Raw genomic sequence first — 18,931 nt, 5'->3', positions numbered from 1 at the left:
CAGGCAGGCAATTGGTGAGGGAACAAACAAAACTGGCTCATTCAATGAGTTTCAACGTCGCAAATGCTTAGTGTGGAAGTTTACCGTGACTTAACTTTTTGTCGGTTCCGACAGCATGAAGTAACAAGTTACTTTACGCTTGTCCGGACATGCCGTAGACTCAGGTGATTCGCATTTCTAATGCCAAAAGACCCTGACTCCTACGGTAGCAGACAAAAAGTTTAGTCGCCGGTGAGCTCTAAGCTTGCATATATGATCCTTCCACGCTTTTCTGAACTTTCTCCCTTCAACACCTTGCTCTCCCTTGAGTACTATGGCTCTAAATATTCAAAAATATACTTCACCTTCCAGTCCCTTGCTAATTAAATGCCGCAAAAACTGTTGACAAATTTTGTGTTGTTGCTCACATATCGGTGAACTCGATATAGGGTGATGAGCCTATTTTCACCATACTAAGCAAGGTGCCTTACTAATTTGGTAATTTCTTGCCTTACAATCAATGGAATGCGTAAAAATTGACATGAACCGCTTTGCTTCGTTGTTAAGAACCAATATAATAACACAAATGCGTTGAAAACAGTAAAATTCGCGTGTTTGAGCACAATGAAAACTCGAATCGAGTGCCCCTATTGTTGCGCTACCATTTGACTCAATGCGTTGAACAAAGATGGCAGACACTGCTCTAACCAACGGCTTCAAATGGATAGGGTGATAATAGAAACATGGTGCAAATAGGCTCATCACCCTACACCCAGGTTTTTTTACGCGGATTTTCCAATTAACGCGGTTTTTGCAAAAATATTCTAAGTCCTTTTGAATGCAAAAAACTTACTTTTTTCTGAAAAAAATGTCTAAGTCCTTTTAAATGCAAAAAACTTTTGGCAGTTTTTATTTTGCGCGGATTTCGCAATTAACACGTCCTTTTGAATGCAAAAGACTTAGAAGATTTTCGGAAAGATGGAAAAGACGGGTCTGGAAGACTCGCACGTCAACAATATGGATATTTTCGGAATGGACTTGAAGAGTAGGCGCCAGAAATTGAATTTTGACGCCATTTTGAAATCAAAGATGGCGACTTCCGGTTTAGTGAAATTCGCTATAACCCAATCAATATGGGTATTTTCGGAATGGTCTTGACGAGTAGTAGACAAAGATCGATGTTTGACGCCATTTTGAATTCCAAGATGGCGACTTCCGGGTTAGCCACATTCACTATAAACCAGTCAATATGAGTGTTTTTGGAATGATCTTAATGAGCAGGTTCCAAAAATTGATTTTTGACGCCATTTTTAAATCCAAGATGACGATTTCCGATTTCGAGAAATTCGCTATAACCCAATCAATATTGGTATTTTTGGGAGTTGAAGTTGTAGTACAAATAGTTTTAATTAAACAGTTGAACTTACTTAAATTTAAGCAATATGTTTAATTTGAATAAATTCAAACCCCCAACTCACACCACATACGTCTCTTTCTTCTCTCTCTTCCATTCTCACCGCACTTTCCTGAATAAACACATAAAAATATTTTGCATTTTGCTGGTTTATGATTAGATCTTATATTTGAGGGTGATTTAGACCGGAACCGGTAAACCGGAAGTCGCAATCTAGAATTTTAAAATGACGGCAAATATCGACGTTTGTCTGCTACTCGTCAAAACCATTCCGAAAATACTCATGTTGATTGAGTTGGAGAGAATCTCGCGAAACCGGAAGCCGCCATTTGGGATTTGAAAATGGCGCCAAAAATCAATTTTCATGGAAAACCTTGCGGGGAAGGTGCAGATTTATTTATTTCTGGCACCTACTCGTCAAGACCATTCCGAAAATACCCATATTGATTGGGTTACAGTGAATTTCGCTAAACCGGAATTCGCCATCTTGGATTGCAAAATGGCGTCAAAAATCAATTTCTGGTACCTACTCTTCAAGACCATTCCAAAAATACCCATAATGATTGGGTTATAGCGAATTTCGCTAAAACCGGAAGTAGCCATCTTTGATTTCAAAATGACGTCAAAATTCAATTTCTGGCACCTACTTCTCAAGACCATTCCGAAAATACCCGTATTGATTGGGTTATAGCGAATTTCGCTAAACCGGAAGTCGCCATCTTTTATTTCAAAATTACGTCAAAAATAAATTTCTGGCACCTACTCTTCAAGACCATTCCGAAAATACCCATAATGATTGGGTTATAGCGAATTTCGCTAAAACCGGAAGTAGCCATCTTTGATTTCACAATGGAGTCAAAAATCATATTCTGGAACCTACTCTTCAAGACTATTCCGAAAATACCCATATTGTTGGGGTGCGAGTCTTCCAGACCCGTCTCTTCCTTCTTTCCGAAAATCTTCTAAGTCTTTTGCATTCAAAAAGACTTTTGCAAAAACCGTGTTAATTGCGAAATCCGTTCAAAAAAAAACTTCCAAAAATATTCTAGGTCTTTTACTGAGAGTTTTTTTGCGCGGATTTTCGAATTAACGCGGTTTTTTACGCGGGTTTTCCAATTAACGCGGTTTTTTACGCGGTTTTTTTCCCCCGCGTAAAAAAACCTGGGTGTAATACTGTTTTTAGTTGGATTGCATTGTACATTGACGTTTCGGCTCAAACAGTCTTTCCTGAAAATAAGGGCTGCTCATACACTTGCAATGTATGGCTATTTTTTATCTAATATATATTTCTTGCACAAATGAATGCGCATATTTTTTTTTGAAAGTTGACCGAGCAATAAGGAATGAAGATAAAAACAGTATATTGTGGTCGGAAAGTTGAAAAACGTGGAATCAATTATTATCTTTCCATATAGAGTTATGGTGTCTTCGAAAGAGTTGTTGTATTACACTTAGTGCTTTATTTGATTGAATCATACTGGTTCGGTATTCAGTCGCTAGGGCGGCGCTGTTATCGACTTTTTAATAAAACTAGATAGAAATGTGGTGAATTCGAGAAAGTTGTAGGTCTTTTCATTTTAAACATATCTTCTGAAGATGCAAACTTTGTAGGTCCTGTATGTTTCGAGATAGAGAAGGTTTTAGTTAAAACATTTATTTACAGGTTATGTTTTCAAAAATGCGCCATATTTCAAAACCCGTAGGACCAAAAAAGTTGGTATCCTCAGATGATATATTTATAGTTACCTGACATGCCACTTTGCCGTAAACATCATCTTTCTATTTCGTTCCATTAAAAAGCACCGCCCTAGCGACTGAATACCTAACTAATATGAAATGATGAAATGAAGCGCTAGATGTCACACAACAACTTTGCCAAAGACACCACAACTCTAAATCGAAAGATAAGGAAAGGACGTATGAATTGTGGGTAACCCTTTTTTGGGCGCTAGGTACCCCCGGGGTTACCCCCCCCCCCCCCCTCCCCCCGAATTACGAAAATACTCGTAAATTCAAAAGTAGTACATGTAATGATCTTATTTTTACTAGAAATATGAGTCAATGAATTACTAGTAAAAACGTGTATTTTTACAATAAAAACAATGCGATTTTTTTTCCATTTCCTGTAAAAAAATGTAAAATGTGGATTAGCCCCTTTTGGACGCCAGCCATTCAATTATCTAGAATTTTGGTCAAAATTGTTAGTTACATTTTGGTCCGCCATACTGGGATCGCCATTTTTATTTTTATGATTCATAATACCTCAAATTCGTGTTTTTGAGCCACAAAACCTTTTTTTCTCGATTTTGGCTGAATTTCCATTTTTTTTAGTTGGGGTATGCCGTATTGGATCGGCCATTTAGAATTTCGAAAAACTGGTTAAAGATTCGTAATCAGCGATGTCTACACCCATAATTCCATGCATGAAATTGTTACAAAATATTGACATGTACCACGAACAATTCATTGAAAGTGTTCTAAAAACTTGAAACGTGTTTATCTCAAAACATGAATTTTTAAAACTGCGTACAATTTCATTTAAAAACGGTCCAATTTTAATACTTCATCTTTTGACCTCTCGAAAGAATATTTTTCACATTGGAAGAATAACCTATTAAATCTACAAATTCTTTGCATTCACTATTTTTAGTGAAGCCTGAAAGTGGAAAAAAGGCTAAAAAATCGATCTCAAAATATTAGATCGCACCATCACGTCAAATTTGAAATATTCACCCATTCTTAAGTCATTCCTTCAATAAATTAATTGTTTTGCCTTATTATTACTTTTGTGTTTCAAATCGATCTTGAGTAAGTAGGCTGTATGTAGTTTTGGAATTCCACCTAACCTTCGACAGAACGTCACCACAGGCGCCATTTTGACGAAAATATAAGCGAATCCTAAAACCGGTTTTCTTCTATGCTTTTTCATTGGCTTACGAAAAAATTCCAAAGATTGCTAACTTTTTAGTCATTTGGTCGAGATCATCACATCATTATCATTCAAAAAAGCTCAAAAAAGTGTTTTCGAGATAAAACGCTATTACAGTTTTCAGTAGGTGCACTTAGGGTATACATAAAAGGCGTTGCGGCAGAATTGAAAATTGGAACATTTGTACATTATCGTCACCTTCCATATTCAGAGATATTATTTTTAAGACCCCAAAGCATATTTCAGAGCAATAAATTTTAATTCTTCAAAATTTCTACAGTGATGTAACCTCTTAAGCAGTAGTGTATACTGGCATCACTTATTTCTAATCGCAGCAACGAGTGAAATAATCGGTCGATTAAATTGCGCTTCTTAGTGCGGATTACGAGAAAGTTAATTTATTAGTGATACGTCAGCGAAAAATAAAGGTCTCACGGTATGCAAAATAGTGAATTAATGGTGATCTAAGAAGAGTATGATATTGAAAACATAAATTTGTGTTGGCTCTAGGGATATATCCTAGGAACAAAAAAGTGCGATAAATAAACTTAAGCGCAAGTGGTAATGACAATCTCAACTGATAATCTGTTAACCAAAAAGTTGTCATCCCGATCCAGTAGTTGAACTAAATTGCAACAAGTCATTTGTTATTCCCATTATATAGTGATTATTATTATAGTGAACATTCTTCAAGCGAATCAGAAGTTGAAGATTGTCGTCAATAATGGGAGTTATCTGTGTTGTTGGTACTGATAAATTTCTAGCATCAACCAGAAATTCACTTAAATTTTGAATTGCCGTATTTGTAAATCATGATTTTGTAAATCATGATGATGATTAAAATTATTCTCAATACATATAAGTTTTTGAACCTTTCCCAATTCACTTTGTGATAATTAAACACTGAGCTAATGGGATTGGAAACAGTTTTTTGAGAAAGTGAAAAGGCTACCACAAGCACGGGACGGGCGTAGCGTAGTTGGTAAATCGATTGTACCTTGTAAACCTTGTACGCAGCTCATCTGGGTTCGATTCCCAACCCCGCACATAGGGTTAGAGATTTTTCCAAAAGAGATTACTTTAACCCAAAAAGAGGCAAATGATCCTAAGGTAAAAACATGTATAATCAAAACTAAAAAAACTAAAAAAGATTACTGGAAGATGATCGGTATCAATTTCATCAAGTGTAATCAATTCGCTTCAAATGTGACTTTAATATGTCCATCCAAATCGATTGTTGATGGATTCCTTAAAGACGAATAGCACGTAGTTCCATTTGGCCACAAAATTGAATAATAACCAGCAGTAAAATCATTAAAAAGTAGTTTACCGTTTGAATTGCTTTGAAATCAGCGATTATAAAGAATTTAGATCGATTTCCTGCAAGTTTCCTTTCAAGAAATTAGTTTCAATTTCGACACACAAACTCTCGATTACCTTGATGTCAAAAGACGGTAAAACGCGATGTTTTATCCCGAGATTAACCGCTATTGCGATTCCTCCGACGAATCCAAAAATTCGATCGAATCGATAAATAACAAAATTATAGTTACTTTTCAATTTACTACCTTGTTTTAAAAAAGTTTCGGTCCCAACGGCTATATGCACATTATATACCCCCAAAAAGATGAAAAAATCGCACATTTTTAATGAATGAAAATTCCAATTTAATAAATTGATTATTATTTAAATTCATTTTTAAACTTTGATTTCATTACAATATTGTTAGCACCCAGTTTGAAACGCTTCAAAAATAGAGGTAGAATTAAGCATTGCAGCATTAAAACATTGATTGCTGCAAAAAATCAATTTTTTTTCCGTTATGCTGCCTAGATCGTTTGGTGCAAAAGAAGCGTTGTGTGACAACGAAACTGAAGGCGTGGTGGTCATCGTTCTCTTAGCCGTGTTAGCTGGCACTAAAGCATAAGATGACGCACCATTGTAGGATGGTATGACTGAGATAGAAGATACTTGTATAGGTAGGGAAGTTATATTTCTATTTTGAAGCTGATTAACTCTTTTCAACATGTTTTCTTGAAGTGTACCTGAAGAAGTTTTTTTTTATTTGTAGCTTTGTACCGAAACTTATATTTTTTTCTCGAATAGGACATGCTCAGAAATTCGATTTATGGTTTCTGCGACAATTAGCGCGTTTGAAACTTTCTGTGGTGTCTTTCACCGGACAAGCGTCCACCACGGATCATTGGAATGATTTTGGAATGCCCAAAAACTAAATGTGCTTTCTGAATTATTCCTGCTTACACAACAGCTCATCACATGTCAACTGTTTAATAAATGTTTAGCCAATTATGGAATACAAAATATGCTAATACTATTTACTTTTGATAAATATAGGACCCCTACATTGTTTACTCATAGTTTAGTATGCACAAATTTCCAAAAATTCGTTTGTGGAATATGTTGCCGTTGTTGTGAGGCATATCATACTATAACTACAAGTAAAGCAACTAATTATCCGTATGACGTTTATTATTGTGTCGATAGTAAACAGAATCACTTGTGTTTTGTTATTAAATCCAAGAAATTAACTTATTATGCAAATTCATTATAGTTGATTAATACAAGCCTTGTGAATTATTTGCCATGCATCCCATGGTAAGGCGGGTTGCGACGGGGTTGGGGAGACCGTCAAAAGGCAGGCGCGGAAAGCAAGTATGAGGCGTATTGCTGGAAATTGTACAATCAATGCTCAAATTCCTTGAATGGGCTAATTATGCTATCAATATAATAACACCTGCAGCAATAAAACCTGGACAATAAACAGTTGCAAAATCTGCATCAAAGGGAATACATGAACAAAAACGTTTAAGGCGCTGTGTCGAATACAAATTGCAGGCACTTGTACCACTAACGTCGTTAAAATAATTTTAATTTATATTTTCCCAAAATAATAAAAAGTGATATGTGCCTTTAAAGATTAGTAAATGAAACTACTGTGCCACGGCTGGAAACTGCTGTTTCAGAGTGAATAGACAGCCTGAAAAACTGAGAAAGCATAAGGTAAACGTTGTGTTTGGACTTTCAAACTATTTGCAAATTGTAAAATGTGTCAATACCGCTTTTTCAACCAACAATCAACATTAAGTTTGTTTTCTTAACACAGATATTTCTTCAAGAGTATTGTAATTAATTAACTTGCAACTAATACATTGAAACAACATAGTTCACGTCGCTCGAAAAGAAATTGTTTCTTGATTGTAGCCAGAAACCATTTACTGCATTCTGAATGTATTCCCCGTGTTCAATCGCTTCAATTCCACGTGGCCCGTGTTTCTGAAAACCCACAACAAACGATTTAACTTTTCCAATCTAACTTCAACGCGCAACCCCTTATGCAGGGAATCCTCCTTGGGAAGTCACTTTTTTCCGTCCGTTTCTTCTTAATCCATTAATCTGGAACATCACCGCATGAAAAATTCTACCGCCTATCGAAGCGTGCAAAATGCAGAAGGATCCCAAAATTCGGTTGGTTTTGGAGAAATTCCCCACGATGACGGTTCCTAATATTTGCCGTTGACAGATATTTGAGACCTGGGAAGAAAAAAGGTTTTAAAATGGAATCAAATACCCAACCAACTTTTTTCTACACCACCTGCGAGCGTTTTAGATATTTGCAATTTTTTGTTAGGAAGAATTTACCCATTTTTATCCATCCATCAGGTAGTCCAGAAAACGACAAGATAAAACATTTTCACTTAACATATTTTGACACATGCAGTGAATCCCAATCGGGATTTGCCTAACCCATGGATCGATGTGATTCAGAATCTAACCTCGAAGTTCCACTTTTCAAAAGCCTATCGGGCATTTTCCGATTATGGCCATCCATTCAATCTCATTATCATTTAGATGAACTGTGAATTTATTAAAAAAGCACCCGGCAAGCGAGCAACCGAATCTCACTCTTCACTGTCTGGAGAAGACACATACGACGCTTCCGAAGCATCGTTGGAAATGTTTCCTTTCGGAGATGTTTGAAAAGTACTCCTACAGTGTATTCCTCGCCCACAATTCGAACGACCGATCGACAGAGCCTGTCGAGAGTGCTGCGAAAACCATCAAACTGGATTGGTAATCACATTCGCTGCCGATGGTACACTGGAAGATCCTTATCTGAAATGTTCAACCAGCCTGTCGATGTTGTGATATGGTGGAACATTTCCACTGCCTTCTTCAAAGGGGGTGTGAAAATGGCACTTTCGGATGTACGGGGAGTAATTTGGTTGCGATTTTAAGAGGAATCGATTTAGCTTGATGCTGTATGGCTCGAGTCATGAAACAATTTACAACAAATTAAGCTAAATGGAGAGATCAAAACGAAGACGTAAAGTAGCAATATATGTATGTGGTAATAAATTTGGGTTATCGCGATTAAAACAGATCCGTTGAGTGGTTTCTAATGCACTATCAAATGCGTTAAATTCCAGGTTTCTCTTCCATTTGTAAGCATTGCAACGATCTGTATGAAGTATGTAAATAGCAGGCAACACAATGTGTATAGCTCTGCGAAAAGCGGACGATTCGGTTACTAAAATGTAAAGAGTTAGGCAACAAACAATATTGATTTTCTGGTATTGAAGGTCATGAACTTAACGCATCATCAGCGATTACAAATTAGTTTTCTAACAGAGTGAGCAAATCGGTTATGTCACTCAAAATGCTAATGGCCATCGTCAGAGTGTCACCCGAAAATTGACAACGTCTTGAAAGCAAGTAGGGGAATATGGGATAAAGCGTACCTTATAAGGAAATACTAATATTAATGCTATACAATTTATTTAATGATATCCTTTAAACCGAATGTCCCTCTGTAAACGCAATCATTACGCTTTGCAAAATATTAAAGAAAAGAAAACATAAAAAGTATTCAATTTTCACAACCACTTTGAATTGTTTCTTAAAAGATAGATGGGGCACGAAAAACTTATCAGACCATCTAATCTTACGCTATATTTTTTGTTTCATTTCAGGTGAGTGAACTGAACCGTTAACAAATACACTAATCAATCGAAAACAGGTATATTTTTGCTTTTGTAAACCACGTCGATTCTATCTATTCTGAAAAGCTAAATTTAGCTGCGCGAAGCATTTTTATTAGGTCTAGTAGGTAGGGTTGCCACCTCCTTTCACCCAGAGATTTTTACTGACCTGGGATAGGTTTTTATAGAAGCACGAGTATACGTTGAAACCAGACCTACCTGATGAGTTTAAATAAGACAAGTATGAACTCTTTCATTCTTTTTGTAACTCGTCGAGGTATAACCAAAATTGACGTTTAGCGCTTTGTTTTAACAAAGCATAATTTACACCACTCTTCTGAGCTTTTCTCAATAAGCTGAAAATTTTTCGCATTTCTAAACCGTTTTGAAGATATATATAAATGTGAAATTTCATCTCCCCGGCTAACGACAAAAAATCGAAAAGCACCGACCACTCTCGCTGTGGAGGATAAGCAGGACAAAGATTGCCCTCTGTCACAGCTAACAGGAGAAGTAGAATGAAGCAGGCAGGAAAAACAGGAGTCTCCGGGTCAAACCCGGAGGGTTGGCAACCTTACTCGTAGGGTAAAACATAAAAGGAGCGTCCCAAATTACATTAAAGAACACGTAAACATGTGTTTTTTCGCAATTCCTTATTTTATTCAATCAAGCTCCAAATTATATATGATTTACGAGTTACGGTTTGTCTGGAATAACGATTCCAAGTAAGTTTTGACAGTTGGCTTATACACCTTAACCATAAATTTATCGAGACATGTCAAAACATTAAAAAACTTATCGTAAGACGGAAAAAATACATCGCTACGTTGTATACATCAAATAATATTTTCAACTTTTCAAAGTTTGCAGCATTCATTAGATTGATAGCGCTTCATAAAAGACATTATGCTAAAGGGGTCCCATGGAAAATGAAAGCGAGTACGCGTAGTTGGTAAGTCGATTGCCTTGTATGCAGCTCACCTGGGTTCAATTCCCAACCCCCGAACATGGGGTTAGAGAGTTTTCTAAAGAGATTACTCTAACCCGAAAAGGAGACGAAAGGTTAAAACCTGTATAATCAAAATAAAAAAAGACAATGCCACAAACAATCATAGCTAGATGACATTCGCTTCTCAGGACAACGATTCATTCTCTTAAAGGGGTCATTTATATACCACGTAGACCAAAAATCCCACTTTGAAAAAACACCCTCTCCTTCCCCGTGTAGACTTTGACAAGCAGTTTCAAAGCTAGCTTTGAGTCTTTGTAGACTTTTATGATATATATTCAAGGAAAATGTTGCAATATTTTGTGATACACACAAAACAATTAAAACAAAGCCTTCTGCACCCCCGGAAGGATGCTAAACGATCTGCAGGTGCTACAATAGCAGGAATAAAACTTCCAGCCCCTGGCGGGATTTAGAATTTTGATTTAAACAGTGAGCGGATATATCAACACCTCCGAGGGAATATTGATGTTTAGATTAACCGTACAAATTTAGCGATGTTACTAAAGGGAGCTGATAACGGTGTAGGTTTTACTTTGTAACCCCACTCGTATACGTTAGCCGTGTAGCATTGGCATTTTGCTTCCTATGCATTTCGTCACCTATACATAGATAGTAACAGCTGTAATAGGGAAAAATAAATTCAGTTGATTCCGACCGTCGAACTGTGAACACTACCTGCAAAATAAAAGAAAAGTGGTTAATAAAATTAGTACTTACCGTGTAGTTTTTCGTGGTTCCTGCCCTTCTTCAAAGTGCTGCTTGCTGTTCCATCTGCTGCGGTGTTCAGCTGCTGCTTGCTGCGTTGCTGTCCAAATCGGTGAGCTAAAAAAACCACAACGTAGGACACTTAGCGCGATCATAATTGGTGCCGTGACCAGGATCGCCATTAGCAAACGATCGATTCCGCCATCGCCGATTCGTTTGAACAGCAACTTTGTCTCGCCGGACATTCTTGAAGTCGCCATTGTAGACGCCGTCTATTTTCCCGCTTGGATATCTGAGAGTCGCCATCGCTATCTTCAAGCACCTGTTGGAATATATTTATACAAGGCCTGATACCTTCAGGCAGAAGGTTAGTCTCTGTCCAACGGAAATTTTGTGCTTTCTGGTGCGCTCTAGATATTTGTTTCTTCTGTTTCATTGAGGCTTCATCAAATTCTTGGAATTCTTTCGACGGTCGACGACGAGGACAGTTTTTCGGATCCGGTAGTTTGCGAGGCAGTGCACATACTGGCTCTACGATCCACTCGAGGGATACTTACGTGACCGCCCATCTCTATGGCCCCTGCGCCGTGTATTGAATAGACTCGAGGATCACCTACGGTACTCGGCCATCTAGCGCCATTTTCTTCGATACGACTTGCAGCCATTGTAGCGTGTATCTGCGAACAATATAGCTTCCTGATTCGGATCAAGATTTTGGAATTCTTGATCGAGTTCCAGCCTGTTCCTGTTTGGATATAAAATTCAAGGCATTGATTGCATTGGAGAAGGTGAGTACCTTTCCAATCTGCAATAGTTTATCCTCCGGGTCTACCGTGGTCCTTTTTTCTGCAGATCGACGCATTTTCGAACCACAACCGTTCTTTCGATCGCTTATTGCTGGTCAAGATGGCTGACAACCAGCGAATCAATCAGCTGACTGCAAGGAGAGCTACGATGATTGGCGCTCTGGGTCGGGCTGAGGCATTTCTGGTGGACTACAACGCTCAGCGGGACGAACCTCAGGTACTATTGAGGCTTGAGCATTTAAACAGCATTTGGGCTGCTCTGGAGGAAATTCAAACCGAGCTGGAAACTGAAGCGACAGATCAAGAAGGTAGGGCACAACATGATGTAGTCCGTGCTGATTTCGAACCCCGGCTTTTTACAATAAAGGCTTCATTAATTACTAAACTGCCTGCACTTCCTGGTAACGCTAGTAACCCCCGACCCCCGCATGCTACTTCCGCTCTCTCTGGCATTAAACTGCCTACTATTTCGCTTCCTGAGTTCGATGGCGACTATATGCAATGGCTGACCTTTCATGATACGTTCTTGGCTTTAATCCACAACAACGCTGATGTTCCACCTATTCAGAAGTTCCATTACTTGAGAGCAGCCGTCAAGGGGGAGGCTGCTCAATTGATCGAATCCATCGCAATTTGCTCCGCTAATTATATTCTTGCTTGGGAAGCTCTCGTGGGACGGTATTCCAACGAATATCTACTGAAGAAGCGACACCTTCAGGCACTCTTCGACATTCCACGCATGAAGAAGGAGACTGCAGCAACGCTTCACGGATTGGTAGATGAGTTCGAGAGACACACGAAGATTCTTCACCAGTTGGGAGAACCGACGGATGCCTGGAGCACCATCCTTGAGCATTTATTGTGCACGCGACTACACGATGACTCTCTGAAGGCCTGGGAGGACCACGCATCCACAACGCAGCACCCGAATTTTGCTTGCTTGATCGATTTTCTCCAGCGTAGAACCCGCGTGTTGGAATCGATCTCCGTTAATCACCATCAATCTACAAGTGCGACTAATGACGGTGCGTCCACCAGTCAGTTCCGGAGGCATTCCCAGTTTCGTTTGTCGTCCTGCGCATCCACCGCTAGCCCGTCGTTCAAGTGCCCCACGTGCAGCCAATCGCATTCTCTGGCAAGGTGTGGCAAGTTTAATAGTATGTCTGTGAATGATCGGCAGCAATTTGTAAATCTGAAGCGATTGTGCCACAATTGCCTGAGAGGAGATCACATGGTACGTCAATGCCCCTGTGATATGAATTGCAGAAAATGTAACCAGCGCCACCATACTCTTCTGCATACGGGCCAAACCGCCGGCCCAAAGAAGTTCAGCAACGACGCGACTTCTCGTTCAATTAATTCCATCGAGCCTGCTGTCAAGGCTACTTCGTCGTCTACTAACGTAATCTCCGAGCAAACCATTGTTGCTGCTGCTGAAGATGTTTCGATTGTTAGTGCTTCCCTTCAGCAACCTCGTGAAAACGTTTTCTTATTGACCGTCATCGTCAACGTCGTCGATGCTTATGGGCAGCATCACCCTGCACGCGCTTTACTGGACAGCGCATCGCAGCCAAATCTGATCACCAACCGCATGGCTCGTATTCTCCGCTTAAAGAAGCATCCCGTCAACGTTACTGTCCAAGGGGCCGGACAAGTATCGAAAGTCATTAGCGAATCTGTCTACGCCCAAGTCAGCTCAAGGAAGGAACCTTTCTCTTGTGGTGTTAGCTTCCTCGTAATGGATAAAGTGACGGCCAATCTTCCATCGCATAATGTCTCCATAGCCGAATGGAGAATCCCAAAGGATCTCTTTCTCGCGGATCCAACATTCCACAAGAGCCAGCCGATCGATATGGTGCTCGGAGCTAAGCATTTTTACTCCTTCTTCCCGAATGCCGCACGCATACAATTGCATGGCAATCTCCCACTCCTAGTTGACAGCGTTTTTGGGTGGATCGTTGCGGGTTCGGCTGATTCAATTCTTCCAACACAGAGAGTATCTTCCAGTCCCAGCAGTATCGTAACTGTATCGATGGTTTCCTTGGAAGAAAGTCTGGAGCGTTTTTGGAAAATGGAAGAACTGACAACCAAGGACAACTACTCCATCGAAGAGAGGCGTTGTGAAACCCTCTACCAAGCGACGGTCGCCAGAAACCCCGATGGACGATACATGGTTCGCCTTCCTCGAAAACCTGACTTTGACGATATGCTGGGCGAGTCTAAGGCAAGCGCATTGCGACGATTCGAATATTTGGAGCGACGCTTGGAACGAAACTCCGACCTAAAACTAGAGTACCACCGTTTCATGCAAGAATACCTCGACCTTGGCCATATGCAGCTGACCAAAACAACTGGCGCCGAAAGCTCCAAATCTTTTTACTTACCGCACCATCCTGTCATCAAAGAAGCGAGTTCCACGACGAAAGTTCGTGTTGTGTTCGATGGTTCGGCAAAAACATCTACCGGTTTCTCCCTCAACGATGCCCTCTGTGTTGGTCCAGTAGTTCAAGACGAGCTACTTACCACAATGCTACGGTTTCGCACGTACCCAATTGCTTTAGTCGGTGACATAGCGAAAATGTATCGACAAGTCCTCATGCACCCAGATGATGTTCCACTGCAGCGAATTTTCTGGCGATTTTCCCCCGACCAACCAGTGCAAGCCTTCGACTTACTTACCGTTACTTACGGGTTAGCTCCGTCATCATTTTTGGCAACTCGTACACTGCTACAGCTAGCTGACGATGAAGGTCAGTCCTATCCCCTCGGCAGCAGGGCTCTCCGGAAAGGCTTTTACGTCGACGATTTCATCAGTGGGGAGCAATCGATCGAAAAAGCCATCCGCCTACGCAAAGAAATCAGCGAATTACTTGGGAAGGGAGGATTTGTTCTTCGCAAGTGGACTTCCAATCGACTCGAAGTCCTACACGGATTAAACGCCGACCAAATCGGCACTCAATCCCCTCTGGAGTTCACCCCCCACGAAACGGTGAAAGCTCTGGGAATAATTTGGGAACCAGAAGGAGATTTTCTTCGATTCGATTCGCAAGTGCAACATGACGGCAAACCGCCCACCAAACGATCAATTTTATCGTCTATTGCCAAGCTATTTGACCCCATCGGCCTGATTGCGCCCGTTGTTGTGCGGGCCAAAATCATTATGCAGCAGTTGTGGCTACTACCAATTGAGTGGGATGATCCAGTTCCCAAAAATATTCGTGTCAACTGGGAAAAGTATCACAACGAATTGCCGAAAATTACCGCGCACAGAGTAAGTCGCTACGCATTTCTACCCTGTTCCACCATGCAATTGCATACCTTCGCCGACGCGTCCGAACTAGCCTACGGCGCGTGCACCTACGCCCGTTGCCAAGACGAACAAGGAAACATAAAAATCGAACTTCTTGCCGCCAGTCCCGTGTTGCTCCGCTAAAACGACTGACTATCGCACGTCTGGAACTCTGCGCTGCAGTTTTGGCCGCTCATCTCCACGATCGAGTCAAACGAGCTCTCGATATTGACGTTTCTGCTTCCATTTTCTGGTCGGATTCTGCTATCGTTCTCCAATGGCTCCAATCATCTCCAAACACATGGCAAACCTTTGTGGGAAATAGAGTTTCGGAAGTGCAGCACTTCACTCGTGGCTGTCAGTGGAAGCACGTTGCTGGTATCGAGAATCCCGCCGATTTGGTGTCCCGGGGTATGTCGGTCGACGAGTTCCTGGCTAGCACGTTATGGAAGGAAGGACCGCATTGGCTTCTTCTGCCGGATCGAGAATGGACCAGCTCTAACCCGCCAAGTGTGGCCGAGGAAATGCTAGAAGTTCGACACATCGTAGCTACCGTACAGTCAGTTCCATCAGTCAATGCATTGTTTCTCCGTTGGTCGTCATACACCCGCCTACTACACGTTACAGGCTACTGCCTTCGCTTTCTGTTGAACGCCCACGCCAAGGCCAGAACTCAGCCTCCCCCCAACGCAGAACCTGTTGCGAAATCACTGTCTGTGGAAATACTTACCAAAGCCAAACTTACCCTGATTCGCCTTGCTCAACAAGATGCATTTAGTCCTGAAATAAAAGAGTTGGAAAGGGGGAAACCTATATCAAAACGCTCACATGTACGCCAAATGAGTCCGTTTCTAGACCAGGAGAAAGTGATGAGGGTCGGAGGCCGTCTTAAACTAGCACAGTTACCCTACCAAATGAAACATCCCGCCCTACTACCCAGCTTTCATCCCCTATCACGTTTAATTGCCATGAACTATCATGAAAAAATGCTTCACGCCGGTGGGCGACTGCTATTATCAGCCATGCGCGAAGAGTTTTGGCCACTGCACGGTCGTCGCCTAGCACGTAGCACTGTGCGTAAATGTTTCCGCTGCGCTCGCCTTAATCCAGTGCCTGCTCATCAACACATCGGGCAGCTACCCGTTCACCGAATTATTCCCAGCCGTCCATTCAGTATCGTTGGAGTCGATTACGCTGGCCCGCTGTACCTTAAGCCGATCCACAAACGCGCAGCATCTGCAAAGGCGTACATCTGTTTGTTCGTCTGTTTCGCCACCAAAGCGGTCCACATTGAGCTCGTCAGCGATCTGTCCACTCAGGCTTTCCTATCTGCGCTTCGTCGTTTTATCGCCAGACGTGGTCGCCCAGCACACATCCACTCAGACAATGGCAAAAACTTTGAAGGAGCTAAAAATGAATTACCGGAATTATTTGCCATGCTTCAAAACTCGGAAGTAAACGAACAGATCGCATCTACCTGTGCTGACGAAGGAATCACTTGGCACTTAGTTCCGCCAAAAGCGCCCCATTTCGGCGGGCTATGGGAAGCTGCCGTTAAAGTAGCTAAAAAGCATCTCCACCGCCAGCTCGGTCCGTCTCGACTGTCATTTGAGGATGTCAGCACTGTGCTCACTCAGATCGAAGCACTGATGAACTCCCGGCCGCTGCTTCCTATGTCGGACGATCCCGATGAATTAGCTGCACTAACACCTGCGCATTTTCTGATCGGAACCAGTATGCTAGCCTTGCCCGACCCAGACCATCGGAACATCCCTGTCAACCGACTGGATCACTACCAGAAGCTGCAACTGCACGTCCAAAAATTTTGGTGTCATTGGCGCACCGAATACCTCCAGGAGCTTCAGAAAGACACCGTGATGTACCAACGAAACGATAGTTTGCTTCCCGGTCGAATGGTTATTGTCGTCGATGAAATGCAGCAGCCAATACGTTGGCCGCTCGCCCGAATCCTGACCACTTCACCCGGCCCGGATGGAATGACACGTGTTGTAACGCTGCGTACTGCTCGGGGAATTATCACCCGCCCAATCACCAAAATTTGCCTGCTGTCTGATCCTGCTACTACTGCCAACGACGAAGAAGATGATCCGCTGGCCACCAACCAACATCCGGCCCAACGATCCGAGGTTCCTGAAAATGAAAATTGAAAAAAAAGAAATTGAATTTTGTATACTCACCTAGTTGATAAGTTGAAATTTTTTCTTGTGAATTTTGTTTATTTTGAAATGACATTTCAAGGGGGTGGCAATGTTTAGATTAACCGTACAAATTTAGCGATGTTACTAAAGGGAGCTGATAACGGTGTAGGTTTTACTTTGTAACCCCACTCGTATACGTTAGCCGTGTAGCATTGGCATTTTGCTTCCTATGCATTTCGTCACCTATACATAGATAGTAACAGCTGTAATAGGGAAAAATAAATTCAGTTGATTCCGACCGTCGAACTGTGAACACTACCTGCAAAATAAAAGAAAAGTGGTTAATAAAATTAGTACTTACCGTGTAGTTTTTCGTGGTTCCTGCCCTTCTTCAAAGTGCTGCTTGCTGTTCCATCTGCTGCGGTGTTCAGCTGCTGCTTGCTGCGTTGCTGTCCAAATCGGTGAGCTAAAAAAACCACAACGTAGGACACTTAGCGCGATCAATTGATATAAAAGAACGACAACACCCCCGAAGAGATATTACACACTGGGTTAGCAACAATAGCATATCCTTGAGTTTTAGTTTTCTGTATATAGGTTCATCTAGGTATGGAGAACCAAAAATCCGGATACTGGGCAGTTTCATATCAAATGATATGAGTTCTGTAATCGGATTTACAAAGATCACACGAATAATACTCAGCGCACTGAATAGTAGCCATGTGATAATTAAGTTTGCAATGTCCAGTCAGTGCGCTGACTAGAATACAGTGCTTGAGAAAATGCAATAAATTATCTGACATTTTCGGACTCACATCCGGTAGAAAAGGCTTTATTTGAACGCAAATTTGCAGGCTATCCCAAAGGTAGGCATGTTCTGATGCTTTATCCAACTCAGGGCGGATAGTGTGGGTAGTATGGGTAGGACTACCCACTCGAAAATAACCCACTCAAAATTTCGGACCAATTCAAAAATTTCAAATCTGCCACACACGTATCTCGGGCAAACATTGTATACATTTGAAAATATCGATGTACCACAATACCATTTGCACAAGCGCACCGTAAGTGATTTGATGTGAATGTAATTCAAGCATGTGTATTGCGAAAATGGGACAAATCCCTAGTAGTGAACCCCTCACCCTATGCTTACTACCCACTTGGGCTAAAAGTGTAACGCCGGCCCTGATCCAACTTATCAACAGTGGTAAAACTAATTCTGAACCAACGAAGTCAGTGGCAGCGCCCGCTCTAGCCAATTCGTCCGCCCGTTCATTTCCAGTAATACCGGAATGACCGGGTATCCATAGAAGGTAGATAGCAGTTCTTAAATTTGAGTTTGACATGCGATTTCTAATTTCGATCTCTAATCGGCCGAACTAAGTGCTTTCAGGGCAGCCTGACTGTCAGAGCAAAAATTGATTCTGTTAACCACAAATTTCCTGTTGATGTGCCGATTGTACGCCACACAGAATCGCAAAGATCTCTGCTTGAAATACGGTGCAATATCTACTAAGCGAATGAAACTGGTTTAATCTCATTTCACGACTATAGACACCAGCACCGGTTCGGCCCTCCGACAAAGAACCGTTAGAATAACAAGTTGTCACTCCATCCACCCTGACAGCCATTTCTCGC

At 41.3% G+C, this 18,931-nt stretch overlaps 1 protein-coding gene across 3 annotated transcripts in view; it reads left to right on the top strand.

Annotated features, from left to right (window-relative positions):
• The window catches only part of LOC131684571 (neural-cadherin-like), a 1,488,321-nt gene that overhangs the window by 1,029,563 nt on the left and 439,827 nt on the right, over window positions 1-18,931 (top strand). The gene's annotated exons all lie outside the window — the stretch shown is intronic.

This window comes from Topomyia yanbarensis, chromosome 2 (genome assembly GCF_030247195.1).
Source record: "Topomyia yanbarensis strain Yona2022 chromosome 2, ASM3024719v1, whole genome shotgun sequence".
NCBI lineage: Eukaryota > Metazoa > Arthropoda > Insecta > Diptera > Culicidae > Topomyia > Topomyia yanbarensis.
The sequence above is the reverse complement of the archived record's forward strand: the minus strand, read 5'-3'. Positions and strand labels throughout refer to the sequence as shown.